This window comes from Rhinoderma darwinii, chromosome 1 (genome assembly GCF_050947455.1).
Source record: "Rhinoderma darwinii isolate aRhiDar2 chromosome 1, aRhiDar2.hap1, whole genome shotgun sequence".
NCBI classification, from domain to species: Eukaryota; Metazoa; Chordata; class Amphibia; order Anura; family Rhinodermatidae; genus Rhinoderma; species Rhinoderma darwinii.
This window is the reverse complement of record NC_134687.1, coordinates 481,025,957-481,033,197: the sequence shown is the minus strand read 5'-3', so window position 1 is coordinate 481,033,197 and position 7,241 is coordinate 481,025,957.

The window sequence follows — 7,241 nt, the reverse complement described above, 5'->3', positions numbered from 1 at the left end:
AAATGAATAAAACATAATCTATACTGAATTTCTGCCCACAAAACATTATATTAATGGTTTCAACTTCTTCTGCTCTAGAACATGCTGGCCACAGATGACTGCAAGATAGCAGCGTGTTTTTTGGTACGCCTGTGTATAAATCTTGGGTATCTATTGGCCCAGAACTCGGTAGGTGGTGGCAGCAAGTTGTGTGTCTATGCTGTGTGAACTGCTTTGGGGTGGGATTTATGCCCAATTTGCAACCTGCTCCGAAGGTAAGCACTAGATTGAGTGAAAATCTATTAACCCCTTACACATGCTGTGAAGATGTGTACAGGACGTAAAACTTTAAAAGGATTGGCCACTATTACATAAGTATAGCTACATGAATCTAAATTATGGAAAAAATAAATTTACTAATTGTAAATAGTTACTGATTCTTCCTCCTTTCAGAGTCACCATGTCTTTGTGCCCACTGTGGTCCACAGGAAACAGCATCGGACGATTGTCCATGAAACATGATTAAAATGGTGTCAGAAGGGGCATCATGTGAATGCAGTGGCAGATTAAGTAGACCATAGGCCCTGGGCCGTTCCACAAACTTGGGCCCCCCTTCCCAACCGCCGCTCTGCCGTGTCTATGGTGAACATCACCTTTTTGTGCGGGCATTAACAAATGGGTGTTACGATTCCCCTTGTCAAAGGGCTGTATCCCTACATACTGACAGTCTCCAACCATCGCTGAAAGTATCACACGGTTCAGGGACACTTCCTCTTGACAATGGGAATGGTAACACACATTTGTCTATTAGTCCTGGGTACACAAAGATATGTAGAATACAAGGATTTCCTACAACAGACATGTCAGGAGAGGGTACAGATCCCGTATAGATCCAGTGACTCACAAGTGACGTCTTCTCCGATGGGATTCGTTTTCTTTTCTTCTCCATCTGACCCAGACCATTGTGGCGACATCTCCTGATGTGACATCTTTGCCCATCACTTCTGCAGCCATTTCCAGCCTCTCTAGAAACACAAAAATTTAGAAACCAAGGCCCAGAACCATACATTAAAGGCGTTGTTCGGGCACATACTGTTTTTTTATACTGATGACCTATCGATGTGCCCGGACAAACCCTTTTACTCAGACTAATACATTTGGACCCCAGACTAGATCATAGAATACATACAGACCAAGACCTTCTAAACTATTGCAGTCCCCAGACCAGACCCCCCTAAACAAATACAGACCCCAGAACAAGCACCCTAAATAACTACAGACCTCAGACAGGAGTCCTAAATACAGACCCCAGACCCGACCCCCTACACTAATAATGACCCCAAACCTGACTCCCTTAATACAGACCCCCTAAACTAATACAGACCCCTAAATAAAGACCCCTAAACTAATACAGACCCTAGACCAGTCCCCTAAATACAGACTCCATAAACTAATACAGACCCCAGATCCCTAAATACAGACCCCAGACCTCAAACTAATACAGACCCCCTAAATACAGACCCCAGACCTGACCCCCTACACTAATAATGACCCCCCAGACCTGACTCCCATAAGTAATACAGACCCCCTAATCTAATACAGACCTCAGACCAGACCCCTAAATACAGACCCCTAAACTAATACAGACCCTAGACCAGGCCCCCTAAATCCAGACCCCATAAACTAATACAGACCCCTAAATACAGACCCCCTAAATTCAGACCCCATTCCTCAAACTAATAACAGACTCCCTAAATAAAGACCCCAGACCTGACTCTCTACACTAATCACCCCAGACCTGACTCCCTTAAGTAATACAGACCCCAGACCAGACCCCCTAAATACAGACCCCTAAATAAAGACCCCTAAACTAATACAGACCCTAGAACAGGCCCCCTAAATAGACCCCATAAACGAATACAGACCCCAGACGTCAAACTAATACAGACCCGGACCCCTTAAACTAACACAGACCCCTACATATACAGACCCTAAACCCCTTAAACTGATACAGACCTCAGACCCACTAAATACAGACCGCAGACGCTTTACACTAATAGACACCAAACTTCCTAAATACAGACCAGACCCCCTAAATACAGTCCCCAAACCAGAACCCTAAATACAGTCCCCAAACCAGACCCCCTAAATATAGTCCCCACACCAGACCCCCAAAACAAATCGATCCCCTTAAACTTACATAGCAGCTCACCTCAGTCTTCTCTGTGGAGTCTTGCTGCTGCTCATGGACCTGCGGTCATGTGACCAGCAGGTCTCTAAACAGTAGTAAGAACTTCAGAGATGAGGTCATGTGACTTTAGGTTTTTTTGCAGGACATATACAATGCCGTTTCGTCGTGGTTTTTGCCTCGGGCCCCAGACGACCGCCCAAAACGCCCTATGATGATCCACCATTGCGTGAATGCATCATTTATAGAGATGTGCCTTCACGAATGAGGTTACTGAGATCCAGTGTGATATTTGCGTCCTGAAGTCCAGCGCATGCTTATAATGGCTGAAGATTCTGCTACTAGTACATCTGTGCTGTGGTGGGGAGAGATGAGTAAATAGATTGGGTCCCTCTATTTAAGCCTATCATATATGATACTGTCTGCTGGGGCCCTGCATCTAAGGAGATCATGTGTGATACTGTCTGCTGGGGCCCTGTATCTAAGCCTATCATGTGTGATACTATCTGCCAGGGCCCTGTATCTAAACCTATCATGTGTGATACTGTTTGCTGGGGCCCTGTATCTAAGGAGATTATGCGTGATACTATCTGCTGAGCTATGTATCTAAGGAGATCATGTGTGATCCCGTCAGTTGGGGCCCTGCATTTAAAGAGGCTCTGTCACCAGATTTTGCAACCCCTATCTGCTATTGCAGCAGATAGGCGCTGCAATGTAGATAAGAGTAACGTTTTTATTTTTAAAAAACGAACATTTTTGGCCAAGTTATGACCATTTTCGTATTTATGCAAATGAGGCTTGCAAAAGTACAACTGGGCGTGTTGAAAAGTAAAAGTACAACTGGGCGTGTATTATGTGCGTACATCGGGCGTGTTTACTACTTTTACTAGCTGGGCATTCTGAAGAGAAGTATCATCCACTTCTCTTCAGAACGCCCAGCTTCTGGCAGTGCAGATCTGTGACGTCACTCACAGGTCCTGCATCGTGTCGGCACCAGAGGCTACAGATGATTCTGCAGCAGCATCGGCGTTTGCAGGTAAGTCGATGTAGCTACTTACCTGCAAACGCTGATGCTGCTGCAGAATCAACTGTAGCCTCTGGTGCCGACACGATGCAGGACCTGTGAGTGACGTCACAGATCTGCACTGCCAGAAGCTGGGCGTTCTGAAGAGAAGTGGATGATACTTCTCATCAGAATGCCCAGCTAGTAAAAGTAGTAAACACGCCCCGATGTACGCACATAATACACGCCCAGTTGGACTTTTACTTTTAAACACACCCACTTGGACTTTTGCAAGCCTCATTTGCATAAATACGAAAATGGTCATAACTTGGCCAAAAATGCTCGTTTTTTAAAAATAAAAACGTTACTGTAATCTACATTGCAGCACCTATCTGCTGCAATAGCAGATAGGGGTTGCAAAATCTGGTGACAGAGCCTCTTTAAACATATCTTTTGTTCATGAAATTAATGGGTTAAACAGACAACATGGCAAAACACCCACAAATCCTTAACTAGTGCCTTGCCGGGGCAAACTGATGGCTGGTTTTCTCTTTAACAAGCTGACCTTGCATTGTTGGTTCACCTGTTCTAGTGAAAATTAGTCCGGGCTGTGTAGCGCTGGACTTGTTAAGTAATTGGGGGCACCACACTCTGTTCATATGATTATTTATTTACTGGTTTATTCATTAACAGATTACAGAGAATGGTAAATGTTTTATGCCATTCATATATTTCTTTCTTTGCCTATACTGTACCGTACAAGTGTAGGAGGGGTGGGGCACCATTAACCCTTGCCCTTGGTTTCAAATAGGCTAAGGACAGCCCTGCTGGTGCCTGTGCGTCACAATGGGCACAGGGACATGGTGGCTCTAAAAGGAGGAATAATCGGTAAGTATTTACAATTTAGTAAATGTATTTTTTCCCTAATTTAAATTCATGTAGCTATACTTATGTAATAATGGCAGAGGCGTGGCTAACTGAGATGGTGGGGCCCAGGATTGGTTCCCCAGTGGTAGCAGGTCCCACTTTCAACTGCATCTGCATCCTCAGGACGCAGATACAGTTGAATCCAATGCTGGAGCAGGGAGCTAATGGCTCCTTGCTCCAGCATTTATCGTGTAACACCGTCCGAGAGCAGCTCGGAAATGACAGGCGCAAAGCAGTGACGCCATCGCGCCTGTCTGTGCTGAGCCACACACAGCACAGACCAGAAGAATAGAGGAATTTCCCCCACTGGTCATAGGAATGTGGATAGGCGAGCATTTGTTTTATTATTAGGCGCTATGGGGGCATTATGCTGGGTGTGGGGGACCGCTATTGCGCAATATACTGTATGGGGGCAGCTATGGGGGCATTATACTGTGTGGGGTCAGCTATGGGGGCAGTATTCTGTGTGGGGGTAACAGCTTCAGAGGCATTATACTGTGTGGCGGCCACTAAGGGGTCATTGGGTTGGGGCCAGCTCAGATCTGTTTCACCTCTCCTGTGCTAAACTCCTAGCTACGCCTCAGAATAGTGGCCAACCCCTCCAACGACATACATTTATAGCAAATCGACAGGATATGTCTTAAATATCTGCTGGAAAAACCACCCATCACTAAAATGAAAGGCTGTGGCTCTCTTTCAAGCTCTATGCCCCTTTCGGCTTTTATCGCCGACTTGTAGTCTAAAGGCTGGGTTATAGCAATCAGGAAAAGTGCGATATAGTGATATACATCATATTACCATATCACGCTCCCGAATACAGGTTCTTACCTGACGAGAAAGGTGTCACTGGAATAGTAGGGGCCGCTAAATCCAGCATGGGACCTTGGGCCCACCAGAGAAAATGTAGACCCACTGTACAGTTATTCAGAACATGTCCTCTCATCCAAACAGGCCACATCATTACTAAGAACTAAGGCCCTTCTCACACGACAGGTTTTAACGGCCGTGTGACGGACATTTTTTTAATGGCCGTCACACGACTGCTTAAAAATCTGTTGACCCCAATTGGGCTATTCACACAGCCGATTTTTGGACGGTCCGTCAAAAAATAGAACATGCCATATTTCGGGACGTTCTCATGCGGCTCCTATACAATTCAATGGGGCCGTGTAAAAAACAGCCGTAACTTAGATGCCATCTAAGTGACGGCCATTAAAAAGGGTTCCTGCCCCGAGCAGAGCATCAGCTAGTGCTCTGCCGGGGGAACCCAATACTGCTCATGATGTCACTGTCCATATATGGATACTGACGTCAGGAGTTTCCTATCGCTGGAGTCTTAGAGCAGAGCATCAGCTAGTGCTCTGACCGGGACTCCGTCGCTAGCATGAGCTAGCGCTCTGCCCGTGGACTCCAGAACTGCTAATGAAGTCACTGCCAATATATGGACTGTGATGTCAGGAGTTTCCAGGCTCTGGTTGTATCTGGCTCGTTTTGTTCATTAAAGTAGTTTTCGAATCTTAAGTAGTCCAACAACCGAACCTGTAAAAAAAAACACAAATAAATAAATTAGTAACACATAAAAAAGCAAAACAATTATTATACTACCTATCCTGGGTCCAGCCCTGGAGCCAGCTTGTCAGCGAACTACGCTGTTTCCGTAACTTCGGGAGTTATAGGGGGCATTAGCACTAAAAGTACCTAGGACAGCATCTTATATATATTTTCTAAAGTTTGTTTGAAGCCCGATTTTTCATTGGTTTAAAATGGATCATACTAACAGGATGTGCCAAGGGGGAAGATGTCTTTATTCCTACATAATATTGATGGTTATGGATTCTTTCTATCATCTCCAACCTCTAATAACACACACTTCTTATGTACCATTTATTATTATTATAAGCGGGGCACACATTGCGGTTATCGCATACACCACTACACACATTCACTTTCCCTGGAGCTGCATCATTCCTCTGTTATTGGACTTGAGGCGTCCGGCGCCCGTCGTACTGCGCATGTGCAGGGAGTTGCGCCGGGTTTCTCCTGGTGACGGCCCCAGCGCATGCGCACTGGGTACGGGAGATGTAGTGCTTGGTCCTGCCCCCGGCCGTCGCATTGGGCATGCGCAGAGGGCCGCGATGTGGGGCGGCCCTGGCGCGTGCGCGTTGTGCACAGGTGGGGGCGTGTTCTCATACTGCACTGGGCGTGCATGGAGTCCCGCGTCATGCAACATGGCGCCAGCGTCTGACGCATGCGCATGGCGCTCTGACGGACGCCATCTATACCGTAAGTCAACCTCCCGAGCAACGGCGGGTATAAAAGCTAGTCAACTCTAAATACGGCCCTGCTTTCATCTACACTCTCAGCCCTGCCTCTGCCCCATCTGTGCCCACCACAAATAAAGTTCAAAATCCTCTTCAGTGTACCCTACACCCCATGAGACCCCCCTGCCACTTTCTGTTCCCCATAGTACCCCTACCACTTTCGGTGCCCCCCTGCCACCTTTTGTATTCCCTGTCTGACACCCTCATAGAGACCCGGACACATTCTGAAGCCACAAAGAGCCCCTTCCTCTGACTTCTGTCCCCCCTTACCTAAAACAGTGGCCTGTCTCCTGCTATCTACCCTGTCCCTGCTCTCTCGCAGAGCCCTGTTACCTTCTGAACAGTGGCGTAACTACCGCCGTAGCAGCAGTAGCGGCTGCTACGGGGCCCGCGGCATGAAGGGGCCCGTGTCGCCCGCTGGCACGGGCCCCCACCATGGCCGGAGGCTCCACTAGCAGCCGCTATGGCTGCTACAGCGGGACGCCACTGAACACTACGGCAGAGCAGGGAGGTATCTCCCCGCTCTGCCATTAACTGGTTCCCGACCGCTGGCTGTATTTTTACGGCCAGCGGTCAGGGTCCTTAAAACCCGAGCCATAGACTTTCTACGGCTCGGGTTTTAACGTGCTGCCCGCGCGATCGGGCAGCTGAATGTCGGGTCTCCGGCTGTCAGTGACTGCCGGGGACCCTGAGGAGAGGATAGAAGCAGCTTTCGCTGCTTCTGTCTTCTCTGATCACTTGTACACAGCGCTGAATGCGCGCTGTGTACAGGAATAGAGACAGCAGCAGCGGCGCGGTCTCTATTCCTCCCGGTGATCATGTG